Source organism: Antechinus flavipes, chromosome 2 (genome assembly GCF_016432865.1).
Source record: "Antechinus flavipes isolate AdamAnt ecotype Samford, QLD, Australia chromosome 2, AdamAnt_v2, whole genome shotgun sequence".
Taxonomy (NCBI): domain Eukaryota; kingdom Metazoa; phylum Chordata; class Mammalia; order Dasyuromorphia; family Dasyuridae; genus Antechinus; species Antechinus flavipes.
The window spans coordinates 38,254,880-38,280,636 of record NC_067399.1 but is presented as its reverse complement, the minus strand read 5'-3'; the positions used below and the strand labels follow the sequence as shown (position 1 = coordinate 38,280,636).

Here is a 25,757-nt window from a genome sequence, read left to right as displayed (position 1 = left end):
ATATGATTTCTCTCCAGTATGAATTTCCTCATGTCTACTGAGGGATACTTTGTCCCTAAAAGCTTTTCCACATTCATTACATTTATAAGGTTTCTCTCCAGTATGAATCATCTTGTGTCTATTAAGGCTTCCTTTCTGTCTGAAGGCTTTTTCACATTCATTACACTTATAGGGTTTCTCTCCAGTATGATTTCTCTGGTGCATAACCAGGATTGCCTTCTGCCTGAAGACTTTTCCACATTCATTACATTTATAGGGCTTCTGCCCAGTATGAATTGTCTTATGTAGCTCAAGGCTACTCTTACAACTGAAGGCATTCCCACATACATTACATTTATTGGGTTTCACTCCAGTATGACTTTTTTTATGTGAATTAAGATTTCTATTCTTCCAGAAGGTTTTTCCATACTCATTACATTTATATGGTTTCTCTCCAGTATGAATTCTCTCATGTCTATGAAGGTCTTGCTTGCACGTGAAGGCTTTTCCACATTCTTTACATTTAGAGGGTTTCACTGCAGTATGGACTTTTTTATGTCTATAATAGGATCCTTTAAAGCTGAAGGCTTTCCCACATTCATTACATTTATAGAGTTTCTCTTTATCAGGAATTTGCTTTTGTTGACAAATGTATCTCCTCTGACTAAAAGTGTTCCTACCTATATTACATTGTTTTATAAACTTTTCCTCCAGATTTTTCTGATGAACAGCTAGGTCTGAATTGTAGCTGGAAGCCTTACTACAGTCACCAAATTTATGAACTTTCACTCCAGCCTGAATTCCTCCATGTACCGTAAGGCTTGAATTGATGTCGAAGGTTTTGCCACATTCATTAATTCTATGAGGTTCTCCTTGAGAACACACTCTATGGTAATGATTCAGTTCTGAGTGATAACTATAAAACTTCTTGTACTTTTTAAACTCACACAGGTTCTTCACCATGGAAATTCTGTTACGTGAAGTTTTGCTTCGCTTAACTATTAGCTTCACGGACTGTCTTTCTGGGTGGTTTATCTGACTTTCTGATTCAGTGTCATAATTCCAAGCTTCTCCCACTTTAGAATCCCAGAAATCATCCTTTACAAGTCTCTTCCTGGATGTCTTTCTGGTAGGAATATACTGTTTTGGAAATGACTCCTTGTTTTCACATTCTCTTTTTTCAACAGAGGAATCTGAAAGAAACACCAAAAAATGTCAACACCAACTGCTCAATGCTGTGGGGAAAAGAAAACTAATTTATGCTTAATTCTAGATCCAGTCACTTCCATTAGGAAGAAGGGTGACTAGTGGTGCTCACAAGCTTAATACTGGGAAGAGGGATAAGGGAGAAAGAAGGGAGAAAAGCATAAACCGGGGTTAACAAGATGGCAAGTAATATAGAATTGGTCATTTTAACCATAAATGTGAACGGTGTAAACTCTCCCATAAAGAGGAAGCGGTTAGCAGAATGGATTAAAAGCCAGAATCCTACAATATGTTGTTTACAGGAAACACACCTGAAGCGGAGAGATACATACAGGTTAAAGGTAAAAGGTCAGAGCAAAATCTATTATGCTTCAGGTGAAGTCAAAAAAGCAGGGGTAGCCATCCTGATCTCAGATCAAGCTAAAGCAAAAATTGATCTAATTAAAAGAGATAAGGAAGGGCACTATATCTTGCTAAAGGGTAGCATGGATAATGAAGCAATATCAATATTAAACATATATGCACCAAGTGGTGTAGCATCTAAATTCTTAAAAGAGAAATTAAGAGAGCTACAAGAAGAAATAGACAGCAAAACTATAATAGTGGAAGATCTCAACCTTGCACTCTCAGAATTAGATAAATCAAACTACAAATAAATAAGAAAGAAGTCAAAAGAGACCTAACTGTGTTTCAATTGATAAGTGATGGACAGAAGCAGCTACACCCAAAGAAAGAACACTGGGAAACGAATGTGAACTATCTGCATTTTTGTTTTTCTTCCCGGGTTATTTTTACCTTCTGAATCCAATTCTCCCTGTGCAACAAGGGAACTGTTCAGTTCTGCAAACATATATTGTATGTAGGATATACTGCAACATATCTAACATATATAGGACTGTTTGCCATCTAGGAGAGGGGGTGGAGGGAGGAAGGGGAAAAATCGGAACACAAACGAGCGCAAGGGATAATGTTGTAAAAAAAATTACCCTGGCATGGATTCTGTCAATATAAAGTTATTATTAAATAAAATAAAATAAAATATTAAAAAAAAAAAAAAGGAAGAAGGGTGACTGACATGGACAAGGTATGATCAAGAGGGAGCTAAACTGCCCAAGAGTTCAAAAATGTTTAAATTTTTAGAAAGAAAAACAATAATTCTAAAACCACAGATGATTATATTACAAGTTGATCTCTGCTAAAACTGAAGAAAAGATTGTGACTGAAGTTGTGATGAAGAAATGTCCTACAGCAGGTTGCTACCTTCTATCAAAGTCATAGCTTGAGAGCTGCTGAGACATTGAACAATCATGAAAATAAAGGACAGAACCCAGCATATGGGGGGAAGGCTAAGCATCATCAAGAAGAATTACAGCTTTTTCTGAGACTAGAGAGAAATGCAAGGGCAGACTTACTAGAAAACCATTTCTTGACATGGAAGATGAGGTTACAGGAGGAGTACAGGAGGGACAACCACATCTCCTCTCCTCAGGCCTATGGACCCTGAAAGAGAGCGCCAGGCCCAACGTTTCCAAGGTAACTCACTCTAATGACCCAGTCAAACTCCTGCTGGCAGTGGGTTCTGTCCCTGCCTAGATTTCTGGGTCAGGGGTTTTCCCCTCTGAGGGATTTCTGGGCAGAGATTCATATCTCAGAGGAGTTTGCCATTGTCTTCTTCACATCATGTCACAGAGGAAACCAACAGGGTTAAGGGACCTGTCCAGGTCTCACTGCTGGGAAGTGTCTGAAGTCAGACTGGAACTCAGAACCCTGAGGCTCTTTCAGTCCAGGGCTGGCTCTCGGGGGACTGCACCCCCTGCCCGCTTAGTTATTACTCACCCTCAGAAATGCATCTGGGGTCTTCTTCCCTTGATAGCCAGGGAGCTTCATGTCTCTCCAGATGAGAAATCACAGTTGGTTTAGTTACTGGAAGCCCTGCTCAAGGAGAAATAAGTGGGAAGTGCTGAGAACACAGAGACACCGCAGAACTCATCCTGGTCTCTCTACAGAAAAAGGGCAGGTCTGGAAATGCCAGTAGAGAAACATCAATGACCACTGAAGGACGTTTCCCTCAGCAAACATGAGGGAAAGGACAGATCCTTTGGTGCAGACTCAGGACAGATGGGGTCATGTTCACCCTCTCCTAGTCTGCTGGGAGAAGTCTTTCCTTCTCTGCCCTGGGGCTCTATGGAGAACCTGAAGCCTGGCTGAGCAGAAAGTGTGAAAGGAGAGTCTGCAGGGCTGCAGAACGAAACTGCTGATTTCCAGCTGGACAAAGAAGGACTTTTTGTCTGGGAAGAGCAACAACTGCTCACAAACTGCCCAAAGGTCTGAGGGCATCTCTGTGTGAAAGCTATTTGTGTGACTCTCCCTCCCTGTCCAGCAAATTCAAATTTAGCCAAGCTCCTCAGCCCCCACAGCCATGGACAGATGGAATTCTCTGACCTTGCAGTGGCTCACACATGATGCTCTCCCTGCCATCTCTGCAGGTCACCATGGGATGCTCCCCCCACTTTGCCTTTCCCTGCTCTTTGCTCTTCAACTTTTGCAACCCTAGTTACCTGCACAACTTAGCTGAGGGAAAACCATAGCTAGAATGAGGCTTTTCCTTAATCCCCTAGCTGCTATTGCCAGACCTTTAGAAAAGACTTGTTTTATATTGACAAATACTGACATACTTGGATCTCGTTATATAGTATAAAAGCTCCATGAGGGCAGGACCTGTCTAATTTTTACCTTTCGCCTTCTAGTGACTACCATAGTTCATGGTACTCACTTGGAGACCAACAAATGCTGACAGAATGACTAAAAAACAATTATCTTACCCAGAAAGAGAAAGTTCTCATAGTTCTCCAGCATCACATCCCTGTACATGTCCTTCTGGCCAGGATCCAAATAGCTCCATTCCTCCTGGGTGAATTCCACAGCAACATCTTGGAATGTCAGTAATTTCTAAAACATAATAGCATCATAACTTGAGAAATGAAAGAGACTTTAGAAGCTACCTACTAATGTGGGATTGGAAGGAAAGGAGGGAATCATTTGAATCTTAGAATGTCACCAAAAAAATGAAATAAATGTTAGTTTTCTAAATTTCCTTTTTCTTTTTTTAAAAAATAACAGCCTTTTATTTTTCAAATTGCATGCAAAGAAATTTTTTAACATTCACCCTTGCAAAACCTTGTGTTCCAAATTTTCTTCCTCCCCCGATTGTTAACAGCAAGTAATCCAATATAGGTTAAACATGTGCAATTCTTCTACATATATTTCTAATTTTATCATGCTGTGCAAAAAAAAAAAAAAATCATCATAAGGCAGAAAAAATGAGAAAGAAAAAAAAAAAAAACAAACAAACAACTACCCACTAAGAAAGTGAAAACCCTATGCTTTGATTCACATTCAATCTTTATAGTCCTTTCTCTGGATGTGAATGGCTCCCTTCATCACAAATCTACTGCTTTGACTCACTCATTGCTGTAAAGAACTAAGCCTATCACAGTTGGTCACCATATAATTTTGTTGTTGCTGTCTCCAATGCTCTCTGGCTTCTATTCACTTCACTTTGTATCAGTTTATATAAATCTTTCCAGGTGTTTCTTTGTCACTACAAAAAGGACTGCTTTTTTGCACGTGGTTTATTTTCCATTTTATTATGATCTCTTTGGGATATAGACCCAGTAGAGACATAGCTGGATTAAAGGTATGATCAATGTTTTAGCCTTTGGGCAATTATAAACTACTCTCTAGAATGGTTGGATCAGTTCACAATTCCACCAACAAAGTATTAGATTAGTATTCCAGCTTTCGAACCTTCCAACATTTATCATTAAATTCCTCTCATGTTCGTCAATCTGAAAGGTGTGAAATACTACCTCAGAGTTGTTTTAACTTGAATTTCTGGAACCAATAATGATTTAGAGCATTTTTTCATATGACTAGAAAAGGCTTTAATTTCTTTGTCTGAAAATTAGTTCATGTCCTTTGGACAGTTATCAATTGAGAAACGGCTTATATTCTTTTTTTTTTTTTTTTTTTTTTTTTTTTTTGCCTTTCTTAAAGGACTAATTCTAGAACAGAAGTTGACTTCCATTCTTTTTTTTTTTTTAATTTTTATTTAATAATTACTTTATATTGACAGAATCCATGCCAGGGTAATTTTTTTTTTTTACAACATTATCCTTTGCACTCATTTCTGTTCCAATTTTTTCCCCCTCCCTCCCTCCACCCCCACCCCTAGATGGTAAGCAGTCCTTTATATGTTGGATATGTTTCAGTATATCCTAGATACAATATATGTTTGCAGAACCGAACAGTTCTCTTGTTGCACAGGGAGAATTGGATTCAGAAGGTATAAATAACCCGGGAAGAAAAACAAAAATGCAGATAGTTCACATTCGTTTCCCAATGTTCTTTCTTTGAATGTAGCTGCTTCTGTCCATCATTTATCAATTGAAACTCAGTTAGGTCTCTTTGTCAAAGAAATCCACTTCCATCAAAATATGTCCTCATACAATATTGTTGTCGAAGTGTATAATGATTTCCTGGTTCTGCTCATTTCACTTAGCATCAGTTCATGTAAGTCTCGCCAGTCCTCTCTGTATTCATCCTGCTGGTCATTTCTTACAGAACAATAATATTCCATAACATTCATATACCACAATTTACCCAGCCATTCTCCAATTGATGGGCATCCATTCATTTTCCAGTTTCTAGCCACTACAAATAGGGCTGCTACAAACATTTTGGCACATACAGGTCCCTTTCCCTTCTTTAGTATTTCTTTGGGATATAAGCCCAATAGAAACACTGCTGGATCAAAGGGTATGCACAATTTGATAATTTTTTGGGCATAATTCCAGATTGCTCTCCAGAATGGTTGGATTCGTTCACAACTCCACCAACAATGCATTAGTGTCCCAGTTTTCCCGCATCCCCTCCAACATTCATCATTATTTTTTCCTGTCATCTTAGCCAATCTGACAGGTGTGTAGTGGTATCTCAGAGTTGTCTTAATTTGCATTTCTCTGATCAATAATGATTTGGAACACTCTTTCATATGAGTGTAATAGTTTCAATTTCATCCTCTGAAAATTGTCTGTTCATATCCTTTGACCATTTATCAATTGGAGAATGGCTTGATTTCTTATAAATTAGAGTCAGTTCTCTATTGGAAATGAGGCCTTTATCAGAACCTTTAACTGTGAAGATGTTTTCCCAGTTTGTTGCTTCCCTTCTAATCTTGTTTGCATTAGTTTTGTTTGTACAAAGGCTTTTTAATTTGATGTAATCAAAATTTTCTATTTTGTGATCAGTAATGGTCTCTAGTTCATCTTTGGTCACAAATTTCTTTCTCCTCCACAAGTCTGAGAGATAAACTATTCTATGTTTCTCTAATTTATTTATAATCTCGTTCTTTATGCCTAGGTCATGGACCCATTTTGATCTTATCTTGGTATATGGTGTTAAGTGTGGGTCCATGCCTAATTTCTGCCATACTAATTTCCAATTATCCCAGCAGTTTTTATCAAATAATGAATTCTTTTCCCAGAAGTTAGGGGCTTTGGGTTTGTCAAACACTAGATTGCTATAGTTGACTATTCTGTCTTGTGAACCTAACCTTTTCCACTGATCCACTAATCTATTTCTTAGCCAATACCAAATGGTTTTGGTGACTGCTAACGGCTTATATTCTTATAAATTTGAGTCAATTCTTTACATATGTTAGAAATGAGGCCTTTATCATAAACATTACACATAAAATATTTTCCCCACTTTATTGCTTCCCTCCCAATCCTGGCTGCAGTAGTTTTGTTTGCACAAAAAGTTTTTAATTTAATATAATCAAAATCATCCACTCTACATTTCACAATGTTCCCTAGTTCTTCTTTGTCCATGAATTCCTTCCTTCTCCACAAATCTAAGAGGTAGACTAGCCCTTGTTCTCCTACGTTTATAGTATCATCCTTTATGTCCAAATCATCAACCCATTTCAGTGTTCACAGTTGGTCAATGCTTAGTTTCTTGGACTCTATTATAGTTCCAATGACCACTGTCAAATATCCAAAGGATATTTAGAATCAAAACATCACTGAACAAGGTTATTTTTAATCCTATATCAATCTTGAATGATTTTGATGTATGCAACACTTGTTGTAAAAGGAATTGTAATGCCCCGTTTTACTGAATGAAAACTGGTAAGGTTTACCGAATGAAAACTGGTAGGGTTTTTTGGTTAATCAACAACAATTACACTGTGATCTTATATTTCCTATATTTTTCAGTTAACCATGAAATACAAAACATGTGTCTCTTTGTTGAATAATGATAGTGTAAGTCAACTTTTCTCCTGCAAGTACTCCTTCAATCTATAAAGAGACGGTTCTCAAAAAGGTCTCTAATAATAACAGAGGAACAATACAGATCAGTAAACATGGATGTTCTCCAAGTCATGTTTTTATAAATGCATTAAGGCATGAATATTTTCCTGTCTTTATGGAACTTTCTCTTTATTTTTATGGAGCCTTAAAAACTCTTATAGCTTTGTATTTTCCTGACAAACTGCTTCCATGTAAACTTGGTTCTAGACGGCTGTTTTTTCCAGCTTTATCATGCTCAGTGCTATTTCCAGCATCCCACTTTGAGGTTAGAGTGTGGCAGTTCCAAGTGTCTAATGGTGAAACATACGGGATATAACAATTTTCAGAAATCTTTTCCATTATTCTTCTCCAATTTTCATCCAAAAAATGAACCTGTTACAACTGCTTAGTTTATCAAGCCTACTTTTAACTGATTATGTTTCCATGACTTTTTTTTTTTTGGACTTAAAGAGATGACACTGCTCATAAGTGTCTATCATCCTTTTTGCAAGATTTTATGAATGAGCATATATTATAATCCGGTATTGCTTCTGGCAATCAACTGTCTCTGGCAAATAAGTCAGATATTCATTGTATCATATGAATAGCAATAATTAGTTCATAGGTTTTTTTTCTTTTGATGCTTACATTTATTCAAGGTGGTTTGTGTTCTTTCTGAAACTTGAGGTCCCATCTGCATACATCTACATAGCATATGTATGTCTACATATATATAATATGCATATATATAGTATTTATATTTTAATGTCAGTGAGTTTTATATAATATACATATATGTATACATTTATTATACAGTCCATATGTTTAACATATATGAGATTACTTGCCATGTAGAGGAGGAGGTGGGCTAACGGAAGTGAAAACATTAAGAATACATATTACTCTAGAGAAGTTAAATGATGAGTTCTCTTTCCTGACAATGTATCACTTTTTCTACCACATCTTTCAAATCAATAAATATTTTGAAATAATCTACTGTGTGCTAGTATGGGTGAATGTTGAAAATTATCCATGTATATATTTTGAAAATAAAAAGTTTTAATTAAAAGAAAAAAGAAAAGCAGTAATTTCATATCAACAAGTGCAAAAGAATTGAGGAAATGATTGGGCAAAAACAGGATAGCTAAAAGGTTCAATTGCAAAATTCATATGGAATTCATACAAACCTATAAAGTCAAAAAGATATTCAAAGGAGAAAGGCCAGAGGGAATGAACAGAATTCACACAAGAGGAAATACAACTGGTAAGTAAACACTTTAAAAATATTTGCAACCACTAAGTAGGGAAAGTGTTAAAGAAAAGAAAAACTTATAAGAGGCATTATCATATACTACTTCAGGAATCAAAAAGAAATAAAAGTGAGGAAAACAAGAAGTAGGTACAAACATATGCTTCTGGTAGTATACAAAAGTTTTACAAAGAAATCTGGTAAGTCCTCTGACCTTCCATGGCCAGGGAGTTCACAAATAAGGAGCATCCAATCTCTACCTCATCACTGTGCTGTGCAAGGGACATGAAAATAGTGTTCAGTTCTAGTAGCTATTACACAATCTCTTTTCTTCCATTAACACAACAGAAAAGCGTCTTTGTTTTTTCTCCTGGGGTTTACTTACAAGAAAAAAATAAGAATCAAAAATAAACAAGAAAAAAGCAAATAGTTTCCAAGGCTTCCAAGAATAAGGAGAATCATTGAGATGAGTCCAATGAGAACTAAAGCAATGATCCATTGAGAGAAAAGATTCAGTAGAGTAAAAAGAGTAAATTTGATTGTTGAAATCTGAGGTGGAAGAGGGGCAGGAAATAAAGTAAGGGTGTGATGGAGCTCTGAACTCAACTATGAATGGACAGAAAGATTATTTCCCAGATTCAGGAGTTCAAGGAATGAGGGAAAAGGGAAAGATGAAAACCCAAGGTGCAACAACAAAGTTTCTGGATTAATGCCAAGGGGAGGCAAACTACTCCCACTTTCCTCCCACTAGAAGGTTCTGGAGGGCAGGGGCTGTCTTGTGCCTCTTTTTCTATTCCCAGTGCTTAGCACAGTGTCTAGCACACAGTAGATTATTTCAAAATATTTATTGATTTGAAAGATGTGGTAGAAAAAGTGATACATTGTCAGGAAAGAGATCATCATTTAACTTCTCTAGAGTAATATCCAAATCCTCTCATAAGATTTCAAGGACTTCTGCAGTCTAATCTCACTTCACTGCTGGGTTTTGATGGCTCAGAGAGTTTCCACTGCAATAGTTTCTGTTCTTGTCAGAAACCCTAAAAGTCTTCCCCTCTAAAACTGTTTGAGGTTACATCTCCCCATCTCACCAGGCTGGAAAGACAAGCTGCTCACAGACTTGATGTACTATTCTTCTCTAAAAAATCTGAGAGCAGATTTCTAGGGGGCCTTCTGGAGATAGCCTTCATTTCAGTTCAGTGTAATATCCCCTTGTCAAGAGGGACCCTGTCTTCCCATGTTCAGCATAGTGTGAGTATAACATGCATTTGTGCCCACTGTGGCACAGCACCTTATGATTTCCTCTAAAGGAGCATCTTTGTATAGTCCCCATATAATTCTTTTCCAAATCTCATTGGCATTTTCCTTAGCCAGTTGTCTGATGATTATTTCTATAGCTGCATTTTCTCCAATGGTTCTTGTGATAGCTGTTTGCAAACATCCCACAAAATCCGCAAAGGCTTCATTAGAACCTTGCTCTATTTTCGTGAAGGCTTCCCCTGGATCTTTTCCTCGGAAGGAACCCTAAGGTTTTATAGCAGGAGTAGCAGTCTGTGCTGAATTCTATCCATATTGACTTTCACCTGCTAGTTGGTCAAAAGTGATTTTTACATTAACTCCAGTTTGCTTATTTCGTTGGGCTTGAATGCTACATAATTCATGATACTCCAAAAGCCACAAGAAATTTTGTCCAGGTTCTAAACATGTCCTTGCTATGGAGTTCCAATCACAGGGGGTTAAGATTTCATAAGCCAAATTATCTAGTAACATCATAAGATGATGTAGCCCCATCAAGAGTGCAACCTTTTTTCAAATCCATAATTTTTTCCAAATCAAAAAGAGTGTATCTTCTCCTTTTTTGACCTGAAGACTCAATCACAGGGTATGCATTTATTTTTAAATCAGATATATCCTGTCCTTCTCTTTTAGCCTTAACCAATGCCTTTTGTAATCTTGTCATAGGCTGGTTCATAGATGGTGCTGAATGTGTTACTACCTCTCCCACTGCCCATTCTCCCTCCACACAAGAAGGGTTAATTGAGGGAAGTAGGTGAGGGGATGGAAAATGCTCCTACTGTGAAGTGCCACACTCAGAACTGTATTTAACTCCATTCTTATCTGATTCTTCATCCTTTTCACCTAGTTTATTTAGATCCTCCTCCTGCACTTTCGTCTTTTTCCTTATTCTATAACTTATATAATCCTGAATCCAGTTGTATTAAGTTGTATATATAAAGTGTATCTGGCAATTGAGTCAGGTCCATTTTCATTGTAGAATTGACATAGTTGCTCTTCTACTAATTTCCACTCTTCTAGATCCAATTCTTCTTCCATAGAGAATCAAGGAGATATGTACTGTACAGTTTCTAAAAATTTGGTGATCTGCTCCCAAGTTACAAATTAAATCCTGATTTTCTTATCAGTCTGACCAAGCTTTCGACACATTTTCCTTGAAGAGGAAAAGAAGGTTGCTTTCTAAACATCTGTCCCATTTTAGCTGAAATACTATTTTAGTCCTTTAACAAATTTTCCTTGTACTCACACTAATTTCTGGGTCAAGAAGACTTTCCCACTGAAATCAGGATCGTGTCTGTCCCACGTTTGGGCGCCAAAATGTAATGTTCTTCTCTAAAATATAATGTTCTCTGGGAGCAGGTTTCTTTTCAGTTCAATAATCACCTCAAATGCAGTCAGGAGTTAAAATCCAAATCCTTTATTGTTTCCTTCAAAGTCTTGTCTCTTTTCCTAGGGCCCAGTTAGCTTTAATAGCGGCCGACCTCTCTCCTTGGTTCCAAGAGCTCCTGACACTAGTCCTTTGCCTCTGCCAGCTTCTGCCTCTACCTCTTTCCAAATGAGCTTCTAGTGGGCTTCTCCTTTCTGGCTCCTCCTTATATATCCCACACTGGGTATACATCAATCATTGTATCACTAGGAAACCATTATTTGTTGTAGGATTAAATCAATGCTAAACTAGATTTAACCACTGTCTCCTCAATTCCACTTACATAGCACCATGTTTCAAGTTTGGCCCATAACAACTTGATACCACTGTTGATTATCAGGGAAATCTTTGACTGCCCAATTCCTGACTGAGCCAGTTGGTCTGTCTTTAGGCAGGCTTTTGGGGCAGAGGCCAGGGATGATCCAGGTGCCAGACTTGGGTTGGACGCCTGATTCGGTACCAGTCCGACGACAGCTCTTGGCTTCTGGGTTCCAGCAATCTACCGCCTCAGCCCCTCTAGTAGCAGGGATGACTGGGCCATCATGCATGGCCTCTACATCAGGCTTAATGTTGCTGTCCTCCTGTCATTTGTGCTCCCCCCTCTTTTGATTTCTCTGGCTCAGTACCTGCTGATGAACTCCAGATTTCTGAGACACAGGCTTTTTACATGGCACTGCTGTTGTAGACTGCCATGTGGTCAGTCAGTCTCCAATTGATTTCTCTAAGACGTGTTCCATGCCAGGAGCCTGACTCATGACCCTTTGAACTTAGGGTCTTAGGACCTTAGGAAGATTCTGAAGAGCATCTGGGAGATGAGACACCAGACCCCGAGGGCCTTTCCCGCCGGAGCTGCCCAGCTTTCCAGCTCTGCTGCAGATGGCAAGACTCCAGGGCTGGCCACTTTGTTGGAATGCCCAGCGTGCGTTCGCCAAAAGGAATCATCTTATGGAAAACTCACACATGACAACATGTGCTCACAAGGTGGTCAGTGAGGCAAGGATGTGTTCAGTGGATATGCAAAGAACTTTAGAATTGAGTGTTTGACAAGGGAGACACTGGTCCAGGACCGCCCAGCACAGCGTGCCCTCACAGAAGGCTCCGTGCTCCCCCAGGGAAGCAGAGCTGGATTCGCTCAGAAGAAACACAAGATGTGCTTAAGGGGAGAAGCCCCCTCCAAAGGGTCATCAGGACAACTTGTGTCTGACCCGTGATCGAGCATTCCAGCTCCTAGTGGTCCAGTCACCCACAGTCTGACACATGTAACTCGGCTCTGTCACAGGGATGTCATGGGGTGTCTTCAAGATCTTCAGAGGAAAATTCCCAAAGGTATTATTAGATGTCTAATGATTATTTTAAATGAACTTTCTCTTTTCAAAATTGTATCCTGCTACTGTTTTTCTAAATCTGTAAAGAAGTAGCGGTGATTTTTGTGAATTTATTTCATATCCTGTTATTTGACAGAAGTTACTAATGACTTAATTTTCCATGCAGATTCTCTGAGGTTTTCTACAGAAATTTGCACATTGTCTACAAGTAGAAATACTGGTTTTCTTCTTTGCCAACCTATGTACCTTTTCTTTCTTCTCTTATTCCTGTACTTAGCATTTAGAAAACTATGTCAAACAATGGTGTGGAGAGCAGAATATCCTTGCTTTATTCTCATATTTATAGGTAAAGTTTTCTGGTATTTTGCCAATACAGATAAAACAAGGTCATATCTTTAGATAAGTACTTTTGATGACATTAAAGAGGGGCTTTTTCAGACCTACCCTTTTTAGATTTTGCAAAAGTAATTAAGTATAGCCTATTATCAAAGGTTTTTCTTAATGGGTTCTTACTGTTTTTGTTAGTTATATAATTATTTTTGAAGGTAATGAATAGGCAGACCTCAATGCACCAAATAGTGCTAATAAAAGTTTGCTATCTGAGCTATATATGGATGGGAAGAAACATATCAGATCAAGAAGCAGTCTACAACATTTAAGTGATGCTAAAAGATGAATATTTAAAATTGTTTTCAAAATAAAGGCAATTCTAAAAATTCATTAAACTTTTTTGAATTCCAAATTTTGTCCTTCCCTCCCTCCTTACTGAGAAGGAAAGCAATTTGATATAGATTACATAAGTGTAGTCATGCAAAATGTAGTCCCTGAGTACTCATGATTAACAGTTTTCATATAGGAAAACACTAATGATCAACAGACATGAAAAAAATGTTACACAGTGCTAATGATAGAAATTCAAATAAAATTGTCACTATTAAAGGGTCTAGGGGAAGTCAGGCACACTAATATACTACTGGAAAAGCTGCAAATTGTTCTAGCCATTCTGGAAAATAAATTAGCAACTGAGAGGGTGCCCATCAATTGGGGAATAGTTGAACATGTTGTGGTACATGACTGTCATGGAATACTACTGGCCTCTGAGAAATGAGGAGCAAGATGATTTCAGAGAAACCTGGAAAACTCACATGAATTGTCAAAAGTGAAGTGAGCAGAACCAGAAAATTGCACACAGTAACAACCCCAGCACAGTTATGATGCTCGAGGGTGAATGACCTACCTATTCTTAGCAAGACAATGTTGATGAAAAATGCTATCCAACTCTATAGAAAGAATGGTATATGAATACAGACCTGAATGCTATCTTTCACTTGTTTTCTGGCCTCTTCTTTTCTTTCTTGTATCAGTTTTCTTCCACAAAATGACTAATAGCATAATGCTGTACATGACTAACCATGTATAATGTGTGTGTTTGTGTGTATAAATGAATCTCTATCTCAGATTGCTTAATATTATCTTGAGGGAAGAAGGCCGGCAAGGAAGTGTAAAATGTGAAACTCAAAACTTAAAACCCAACAACTGTTAAAGACTGTTTTAGCACCGAAGTGAGGAAAAACAAGATAAATTTTTTTTAAATGAAAGGAAAAAATACCACGCAGGCAGACGCAAGAAGACTTAGACAAAGAATGGACAATGTGCCGAAGGAGGTGGCAATGATTCCAAGATTGAGAATAAAGTGACTGGAAGAATGATGGCACTCTGCAAAGAAACAGGAAGTCTGGAGGAATGCCAGGTGGGGGATTGTGGGAGAAGGTGAACTTTCTTTTGGACATGTTTCATTTGGGATGCGTCTAGCAGGTGGACCATGATGCGTCCAGCAGGTAGACTGTGATACAAGAGGGATACTCAGAAGACAAATTAGGCCGGGCAAGGTTTGTTCTCTCCCTATACATGTCTGTATTCTTACCTTTCTTTTAAAGGCCATGGCCCTCCAAAATAATTCCTTCTTCAGTGTTTTCTTTGAGATTCTGATTTTACCCAAGTCTTGTCTCCCTAGAAAGATGGTAGAGTTACCTTAGAATACATTTTTGCTTCCCAGGGCTGACCTGCTACTAATACCAATAGTCACAACCAGCAGAGCAAGAATTCAGACTCTGTGCAGATTTTACCAAAAGGTGCAAGGACATTCCACATCAGTTTCAGAAACTTCACATTCAAGACTGAGCATCAGGACACACAAATGCCTACTTTTTCAAATATTGAATAGTACAGAACAATCTCATAATTGAAGACAACACAACAATAATAAATACTAAATAAAAATCCTTTGGTGTCTAAAAGAATTGATTATCTAAGGAAGAGGTCAGTAAACAAAAACTAGTTATACGGAGATATGCAGTTATGTATACTCACATACATATAACAAATACATTTGAGAGACAGAAAAGAGAAAAAAGTAAAAAAGAAAAGAATAATTCAAATGAGAAAAGAGAAAGAAAAAGAAAAGTTAAAAAAAAAACAACCAGAAAAAGAACACACAGAGAGAATAGTAGAAAGTCTAGAAGAAGTGGCTCCAAGTCCTATTTTATTAGGATCTGCCATTTACTAGCCCTGTGAGCCTGGTCAAACATATTACCTTTCCCAGCCTAGGAAATAAGAGGGCTGGACTTGAAGAATTATATGTTCCTGTCGAAGGCAGATAGGTAGCACAGTACAAATACAACCAGGCCTGGAGGCAGGAAGATAGGAGTTCAAATCCAGCCCCAGATAATTAGTACCTAGATGACCCTGAGCAAGTCACTCAACCCTTTTTGCCTCAGCTTCCTCATCTATATGATGAACTGGAAAGGACTCCAGCACCTTTGCTAAGAAAGCCTCAGAATGAGTTTGATACAAGTGACAAACTCCATGACAAAGTTCCTCTACAGATCTCAAAGTTAAGTATTCTAGGCTCATAAGAGATCAGTAGGGATGTAGGTACCCACATACATATAAATACATTTTTTCCAAACTTCACCCATTTCATTGGTTGGGGAGGTACATCCCTCTCCAGGTGCAGATCATCATTTCTCTGTGACCTGGGACAAAACCTCAGAATTCTTTTCATCAAAGCCTCAAGACCTGTTGCTGATCTGATTCTGAACTTAGCCAGACCAGGCTTTGCAGAACAGCTGGAGATTATCCCCAGAAGCCTCTTCAGGTGGGATAGGACTTTTCCATTATCCATTTGTAGCCTTTCCAAGAAGAAAAATTTTATTTCCTCTTTTTAAATGGATACACATGATCAGCTGACTCCTGCCAGGCTGGCAAGGTTCCTTAATACAGAGCACTGACCATCAGTCAGCTGTATCTAAGTTTAGAAAGGATCATCACTCAGCTAACTCCTTTCATGTTCAGAATCATAATATACAAAGAATGAATTGGTTAGATGGCTCTGGACAAGTCACTCTACCTATATTCCCCCTCAGTTTCTCCAACTGTAACTTCAAGATAATCATAGCTCCTAGTTATTTTGCTTTAGTTCATCTCAAAAATGGACATAACAGTGGCATCTACTTCTCAGGGTTGTTATGAAGATTAAATGAGATGATATTCTAAGAAATACTTAGCACAGTTCATGGAACATAAAAGGTATTCTATACATATTTATTTCCTTCCCTCTTAACTCATCTGAAAAATGGGAATATGAACAATAGCATCTACCTCTCAGGGTTGTTGTGAGAATTAAGTGAGATAACCATGTTGACTGACTGCTTTACAAAACATTTCAGGTCTTTTTAAAAAGTTAAAACTAAATACAATATAAAAAAGAAAAGAAAAGAAATGGCAAAAGAAAGAAAATAGAAAAAATGTGTGACATGCCCAGAAGAATATTAGGGAAGAGTCAAAATATGTTACAATAAATCTCCATTTCAAGGAAGCATGCATAATAATAGTAGACATATTCATGAATGTCCTTTTTTTTTTTTTTTTGCTTTTGTTCCCTGAAGTACACTTTTTACTTTATTCTTTTTTTTCCTTTCATCCTATCCACTTCCCCCAAGCAGCTACAATTAGGTAGCCATATATATGTACACATATTCATACACAAAAGCACACACAACTATCTCCCTATCTACACTTAGATACACCTACATGCTATACATAAACACATATAGCCATGTGTACCCTTCCCCACATACCTATATCTATATACACACTTACATAATCTACAAGTATACACACCTATATAATCCATCCATACCCAATACATAAATATCTATCTATCTATCTATATATATATATGAATATACACACACATATAGATAACCTAACCGAACCCCCCATAGTTTTATACACCTACAAGTGCACACATACACACACACATCTACATCCACACATGTTGAGGCAGAAGATACCCCAACAATATCAGGGTCCCCAAACCAATCCCGGGTATGGGGAAAGAATCCGTAAACTCTGTAAGTCTTCAAGTAAAGGGGCAAAGATTTATTATAATTAAAACGCCAACTGAAGCTGGCTAAAGTTCCAAGGAAATTGAGCAGAGAGCCAGGTAATTTTATAGGAAAGAAGTCACTGCTAATGGTCATTTTATGGCTTAGAGGTAAAACGGAGGAGTGGTAGGGGTGGGGTAGTTCCCATCACTGAATTAAAGCCACTGGGCTTACAGACCAACAGATAGTTCGCCCACAGCCAACACTGTTTGTGACCCTGCGAGACGCTTCTCAGGAACTGCCACATTCTCATACCTCATCTCACCCACACAAATACATACATACTATCATATACTCCCGTATTTACACGCACATACACACGCATCTAAAACAGTACCAGCAGAGCTGACATGTGATGTGCATTTCTCTCCTGATGGAATCACTCGGTTTCAAGGCCTCCCTTGTGGTTTTCTAATAAACTCTATCCCGGATCCTTGTTACAATGTTGCCGAAAGTCTCCCTTTCCCAGTTCCAGCTAATTCCGCTCCTGGTGTCCTTCACTTGCCTGGCTTTTCCTTGCCCTCCCCCACTCAGGGAGCCCTCCCTCCTCTCACCGTCCCCTTTATCTCACTCCCATTAATTTACACACCTGGACCTTAAATCTAAACACCCACCTTTTAAGGCCTTTGTAAAGGGTTGGCTATTATCTTTCAGGCTCACAAAAACAGGTCAAAGTGGTCCCTTGCAACCACATCACCCCTGACTCCAACCACCCCTCTCCCGGCCGCCCCGATTTTTTTATCCATGCCTTACCTCAATAAGGTGTCACAGCTATCTCCCCCAGTACACAGGCCCTAGAGGGCGGGGTCTATTTGCCTTTTTCCACAGGCGCTCGATCAATGCTTATTGTCAATAGGTATTTACAAGTTCCTTGCTGGCACTCAGTTGGTGCTTAATCAACGCAGGCTATAACTACTCCTCACGTACGTAGTGCTCCCCTTTTAACAGCTGAAGAAAAAAGTAAGACTCAAGGGTCTAGCTCGGGTCACGCAGCCAGATAGCCTTGATAGAATTAGAACCCAGGACACTTGGGATCTATTCCTCCCTCTCCCAGCTCCGGAAACTAAGTGTCCCCAACTGAGCTTGCGTGGAGGTAACATGGCTCTTGCTGGCATCCGTCCGACCCGAGAATCCCCTCCTCGCTTCTGGGAAATGTAGTCCCGGAGATGGTGCGCAGGGTGACTTCAATTCACCAGGGCTTAAAATGACTTTGATTAAGCGCCAGCTACGGGGGTAGAGTTGAGGTGCCAGGAGGCTAACCCAGATAGTCCCTGTCCCTAAGGAGCGGGGAGAGAGAGGTAAGACCAGACACTGAGAAGTGATTTTAAAACATTTGCAAAATAAATACCCAATTCATCCGCAGAAATTTCTGGCGCTTCTAGAATCTCTTTGTCCAGGCTCTAGCGCTCCGTGGGGCAGAGTGACGTCATAGGATGCTCCGCTCCTAGACAGCCCTACTCCTAGCGCCCAGGTGTACAATGCTTTTACCTGCCAAGCATTTTATGGCGGTGATTGAGGTCGGGTCCAGAGCTAGAGCGGATCTCAGGGGATTGGCGTCTGCCCAGCTTCTACTGTTACACGTGCGGAAGCTGACCCGGTGTGTCTGTGTATGTGTGGGAGACTTGTCCATCACTGCCCAGGTAAGATAACCCTCTCTAAAGCTCAGGGGGAATGTCTGCAGACGGGAATAAGGTGGAGTCAGATGTAATCGGCGCTCAATCATTAGGCATTGATTGTATGGTTAGTGACAGAAATATTGGTAATAAATACAGTATCATCTATACCTACCACTCTTCTTAATCCTAATAATGGGAGCATTCTAAGTAACGTCCCCACATTCCTACTCTTTAAGTTGCTTGATCAGAAGTCAGGAAGATCTACTTTCCTGAGTTCAAACTTGGCCTCAAACACTTTCTAGCAGTATTACACACACACACACACACACACACACACACACACACACACACACACACACACATAGACACACACGCGCGCGCGTCATTTCCCCCTATTTATCTCAATTTCCTCATCTGAAAATGAGCTGTAGAAGGAAATGACAAACCACTCTAGTTTCTTTGCTAAAACGAAACATTGTATCTCCCTCACCTCCCCTAGGATTGGAGGGCTGGATGGTGGAGTACTAAGTGATGAAGTCTTCAGTGTTGGTTGTGGTTAATAGAGGAATTGGTAAAAATTAATCACTGTGACAGCGATTTTCCCCTGCGGAAAAGGCTGTGCTGGAGATCAGTTTAGCTCCATGGTCTCACCCTCTGGGGAGGTAGATCAGTCTGAAATCCAAGTGAAATCCAGAAACCCACCCTCCGTAGAGGTCTAGAGCAGTCTTATCTTGCCATGTCCTGTCAGAAATCCCAGTCATGGCCCTAAGGTGAAATATTCCCTGTAAAATCTACTTGGGGGCCCTCCCGTGGCTGCTGCCTTCCTTTGGGTCAGTCCACCACAGCATCCTGCCTGCTGGTGTCTTTCCCCTTCTCCTTTCCCCATGCCACATGGCCTCTCCCCTAATTCTACTATACTTCCATCCTCCCTTCTCACTACAGCTAACTAGCTCTTGTAGGGGCTAAGTCCCTTTGAGGATTTAGCCTGCCTGCTTGGGACACCCCCTAACCTCATGGGTGCTTCCTTTCTAGTGGGTAACAGTGAGTTCCCCTGAGAAACTTGTCTTTCATATGCTCTCCCACTCTATTTCATATTTACCATTCACAGTATTTATTGTATCCCTTCATTTTGTCTGTAAATTATTCCCCTAAAGAAATCTACCTTTTGCCAAAAGAAATGACCATTGTGAATCTTCACCCAACTGAACCCTAACTTTTGGTGCCAAATTCCAGGCCATAAACCACATTACCTGTTGGGTTACTCCTAATCAGGTGGTACCTTTCTTACCCAGTCGCCTCAAGGACTCTTCCGATGTCTCGGGATACATGGGATGAGGTAGTCAGTCACCACACCCAATGGAGGTTGCAGCAGGCACACTTTATTTGGTACAGCTCATGATATCTCCCATGATGTCTCTCCTTCTCCCTCATCCCTTGTCCCATATATATAAGGGAATGCTTGCCCTGTTCTTGGCACATACTCAATGCGTGGCTGTTTGTGACTTGTTTCTCTTGCTGGAACACCTAGTGCACATTGGTCAGCAGAATAGACGCCCAGCGCCTCAACCCAATTCTGGTTTGTACTGTTAGCCAAGGCATTGTGTTATAGAGGTCATGGAAAATAGGTGGGGTAGGTTTCAGGGCCCAACAATTATCTTCCCCCCCTACTTTTCATCTTCCTTTTGTCTATGGTATTCCCCCCATAAATAAGTCCCTTGAGTGCAAGAACTGTTGCGGCTTTTTTTTCTTTTATATTCCCAGTTTTTGCACTGTGCTTGGCTCAGAGATTTAATAAATGTTTATTGAATTTGTTGAATTGAATCCCTTGCAAATTGAAAATCCTCTCATTTTTCATAACTTTTCCTTCTTATCCCTAAGCCCCCCATATTCAAACTAAAAAAAATGAGGGAAATGAACTATTCTCTCCAGTTACATTTCTTCCAGTTTTTCTCTCCTCTCATCTTGTTGAAGCTGTCTACAGTGGCAGTCTCTGGAGTTTTTACTTATACACCTTTCCATGGTGTATTCTTTCTTTATCTCCAACTCCTTTCTCCCCTTTTATATAAGCTGTAGGGAAATTCTAGCAGGCATGGAAAGGGAGATGTCAGCAAATAGTAGAGGTAGTTATTAAAACTGCTGTGAATTCTGAAACCAGTTTATTCTCTCCCTTTCTTTGGAAATGATAAAACACTCATTTCTTATTCTGAGAACTTAGTTTCCCTGTCTTGTTGCCATAGTTAAGGAAACCACAAAGTGGCCAGACTGTCTTGATTAGCAACTTTAAGGGCTTTCCCTGACAACCTTTGTTATGTTCAGGCAGAAGACACCCCAACAAGATTAGGATCCCTAAGTCATTGCTGCAGGTTTGGCCAAAGAATCTGCACCCTCAGTTATTCTCCATAAGCTACTTGACAACACGTTAATTTCCAAGGGAACCTTAGCAAAGAGCCAGAAATAATGAGACCGTTTTAAAGGAAAAAGAAAAATCTGGTAGAGGTACAAGTGAGGAGTGATAAAGATGAAGCAGTTTCCATCATGGGACTCGCTTACTGAAGAACAGATTGTTATTCTCTGACAACCAGCACTTTTTGTGGCCCTCTCAAGGCCAGGTGACCCTAGGGTTTCTCAGGAGTTGTTACTTCAGTATATTCTAGGTAGTCTTGACACCTCAGTACACATCTCTGTTCCCTCCTTTATTTCCCCTCCTCCCCTAAAAATTCCTATTATAGTTCCCCTATAAAAGATGTGTTTATAATGAAGATCTTTGCTTCCAAATTAAGCCTGCTTTGAGGTATTCTCTTTTCTCCCTTCTCCTCGGGTTTTTCCTTTAATGCTGTCTTTCTCCAAAGTATAATTAACTGTGGTTAGTCCACCAAACTCTTCTTTGGATTTAATCTGCCAGTCAGTGGTATATTCACATGTCATGTTTCTTTTTTTTTTTTTTTTTTTATTGCTTCTTCTAAAGTCCTTTCCTTGTTAACCTTATTACACTCCCAAATTAATTTCACATTTATCACTCCTGGTGCCTATTTCTTCTAAATAAATGTACCATTTTGGCTAAGAAAAAGAGCTTGTGAATTTGTCACATGTGTATGTCAAATTAGAAATTGCTGCCCTGAACTTATTTTTCCCCTTGTGTACTCACATAAAAAAGCACTTGTAATTTATGATAAATATCTTTTCATGGCTGCTCCGTGTCAGATATACCAAAAAATAAGAGACTTGGTGCCATATTGATCTTCAGCAGCACCAGTTCTGCCCAAAGAGAAAGAAACGGATAAGACAGGGAAAGAGAGAGAGAAGGGGGAAGGTAGACAGTGTGTGTATGGATGTATATATTTGTGTCTGTCTTCTCACAGTGGAGGAATAAGATAGATTTACTATTTTGACTATTTCATTGTTTATGGTACCCTTTATCAAAATGTACGTTCCTTATCTTTTAATATTATCTATTCTTATTTTTGCTTCATCAGAGATCAGAATTGCTACCCTAATTTTTTTTTTTTATTTCAGTTGGACAATAATAAATTCTATTCAAGCCTTTTACTCTTAATCTGTATGTGTTTCTCTGTGTTGGATGTGTTTCTTAACATATTGTAGGGTTCTGCTTTTTAATCTACTTTGCTATTTGCTTCTATTTATTGGGAGAGTTCATCCCACTCACATTCACAATTACAATTGCCAGTGTATCTCTCCATCCTGTTTTCTCCCCTGTATATACTTTTGCTTTCCCTACCCACTCTGTCCTTTAGTCTTTTTTTTTTTAACTCACCTACTTTATCACCCCTCCCCCTTCCCTGAGTTTTTTAACCCACTCCATCCCCTATCTCTTCATCTGTCCATCTTTTCCCCCTCCTCTTACCTTTTCCCCTAGTGTTTCTGTCCTACCTTTTTTCCTGCTTCTCCCTTTTCTTTTCCTTTTTCCTACTTCTGGATAGGGTTAGACAGATTTCTATATCCAACTGAATACATTTTTCCCTCTTAGAAGCAAAATTCATGAGATCAAGGTTCAGACAATGGATGTCTCCCTCTTTTCTTTCCCTCAGTTTTAATATGCCTGTTGTACCTCTTCATGTATTCTAATTGACCCTTGTGCCACACCTCCCTCTTTTTCCAGGACACAGCCCTTTAATGTTTATTTCTTTGACTTGATCACATCAGAATCCATTCACAAGCACACCCTCAGTCCATGTTCTACTTCCTCAGTAGGCCCCAGTGACAGATAACAGTTCTGAAGAAGTGCAGATAGTTTTCTCATTTAGGAATATAAAAGGGTTTGATCTTTAAATAATATATATTTTCCCCATTTACCTTTCTATGCTTCTCCTGAGTCCTGTGATTGTAGATGAAATTTTCTGTTTAGTTCTGGTTTTTTCAGTACAAATGATTGAAAGTCTCTTATTTCATTGAAGTTCCATCACTTCTCCTTAAAGAAGATGCTCAGTTTAGCTGGATAGTTATTTTTTGGTTGTACCCCCAGGTCCTTTCCTTTCTGGAATATGGTATTCCAGGCCCTGTGATTCTTTATTATAGAAGCTTCCAGATCCTGGATAACTTTCCAATCTATTATAGCTGATTGAATTCATAAAACTATTTTCATATAGAAGAAATAACACTGAAAAAGTTCCTAACCATTATGTGTTCTACTGAATCTATTAATTTTTCCTGCTGGTTGAAAGCTTTCTCACACTTTTTGCACTTTGTTGTCCTCTAGGGTGAATTAACTGATGTATCTTATTTTTTTTAACTTTTTATTTTCAAAACATACACACAAATAATTTTTTAACATTGATCTCTGTACAGCCTTGTGTTTCAGCTTTTCTCCTACTTTGCCCCACCCTCTCCCCTAGATGGCATGGGATCCATGTATGTTACACATGTTAAAATGTTAAATCCAATATGTATAAACACATTTATACCATTCTCTTGTTGCACAAGAAAAATCAGATCAAAAAGGAAAATATATAAGTAAACAAAATGCAAGCACAACATCAAAAAGAGATGACAAGAAAAGATAATGGCAAATGTTGGAGGTGATATGTGAAAACTGGGACTGACACATTATTGATGGAATTGTGAACAAATCCAACCTTTCTGGAGAGTAATTTGGAACTATATTTTTTTGGGCTTATAGCCCAAAGAGAACTGAAGGATGGAAAGGGACCCACATACGCAATTATATTTGTAGCAGCCCTTTTTGTAGTGGTTAGAAACTGGAAACTGAGTGGATTGCCCATATGCTGGAGAATGAATAAATTATGGTCTATGAATGTTATGGAATATTATTGTTCTGTAAGAAATGATCAGCAGGATGATTTTAGAGAGGTTGGACTTACATAACCTGATACTAAGTGAAATGAGCAGAAGCAGAAGATCATTATACATGGCAACAAGATTATATGAAGATAAATTCTGATGGATGTAGATCTTCAACAGTGAGGTCAATTGCAATGACCTTGTGATGATGAGAGCCATCTATGCCCAGAGAGAGGGGACTGAGTGTGGATCATAACATAGCATTCTTACTTTTTCTGATGTGTCTTAAGTTTGAGAAGTACAAGAATGTTTTCTGAATTTCATTACACTGAAACTTTGGATTTCAATTATAGTCTGTTTCATCATCAGTGCATTCAAAGGATTTCCCTCTAGTATGAATTTATGTCTTTTAAATTTTCTTTACCACCTAAAAATTTTTCCACATTCCTTACTTTGTTAAGAGTTTCTCTTCAATATAAATTCTCTTACAGAAATTAAGGTTTCTCGTGCATTTTAAGGGTTTTTAACATTCATCACATTTGTAGTTTCTTATTAGTATGAGTTTTCTTATGTCTATTCAGATGTCCCTTATCATTGAAGGCTTTTCCACATTCATTACATTTATAAGGTTTCTCTCCAGTATGAATTTTCTTATGTCTATTAAGGCCTCCTTTCTCCCTAAAGGCTTTTTCACACTCATTACACTTATAGGGTTTCTCTCCAGTATGAATTCTCTGATGTGAAACAAGGCCTCCCTTCTGCCTGAAGACTTTTCCACATTCATTACATTTATAAGGCTTCTGTCCAGTATGAATTCTTTGATGTGAATAAAAGCTTCCCAGAAATCTGAAGGCTCTTCCACATTCATTACATTTATAGGGTTTCTCTCCAGTATGAATTTTCTTATGCCTTTTAAGGTGATCATTCCGTATAAAGGCCTTTCCACATTCATTACATTTATATGGTTTTTCACCAGGATGAATTTTCTCATGTCTATTAAGAGATCCCTTGTCATTGAAGGCTTTTCCACATTCTTTACACTTATAGAATTTCTCTCCAGTCTGAATTTTCTCATGTCTATGAAAATATTTTTCACATGTGAAGGCTATTTCACATTCTTTACATTTATATGGTTTTACTGCAGTATGGATTTTTTTGTGTCCATTAAAAGTTTGCTTAAGGTTGAAGACTTTCCCACACTCATTACATTTACAAAGTTTCTCTTTAGTAGGAATTCTCTTATGATGACAAACATATCTCCTCGGACTTAAAGTTCTCCTATCTTTATGAGGTTCTCCTTGAGAACACACTCTATGGTAATGATTAAGTTCTGAGTGGTAACTATAAAACTTCTTGTATTTTTTAAATTTACAAAGGTTCTTCAGCACGGAAACTCTGCTACATGAAGTTTTGCTGCGCTTAACTACTATCTTCATGGACAGTGTTTCCAGGTTGTTTATCTGTCTTTCTAATCCAGTGTCATGATTACAATTTTCTCCCAATTTACAATTCCAGAAAGCATCCTTTATGAGTCTCTCTCTACTAGTAATACATTGTTTTGGAATTGACTCCTTGATTTCACATTCTCTTTTTTCACCAGGGGAAT

At 38.7% G+C, this 25,757-nt stretch overlaps 1 protein-coding gene and 1 long non-coding RNA gene across 2 annotated transcripts in view; both read right to left on the bottom strand.

Moving 5' to 3' along the window:
* LOC127546390 (zinc finger protein 566-like) overlaps window positions 1-25,757 on the bottom strand; it is an 83,817-nt gene that overhangs the window by 42,216 nt on the left and 15,844 nt on the right. The window lies entirely within an intron of this gene.
* LOC127547594 (uncharacterized) lies at window positions 1,083-18,341 on the bottom strand. The gene is made up of 4 exons (XR_007950218.1): window positions 18,033-18,341; window positions 14,756-14,841; window positions 3,022-4,134; window positions 1,083-1,172 (listed from the first exon to the last, which is right to left on the bottom strand). It is a non-coding gene; the product is annotated as an uncharacterized LOC127547594 (long non-coding RNA).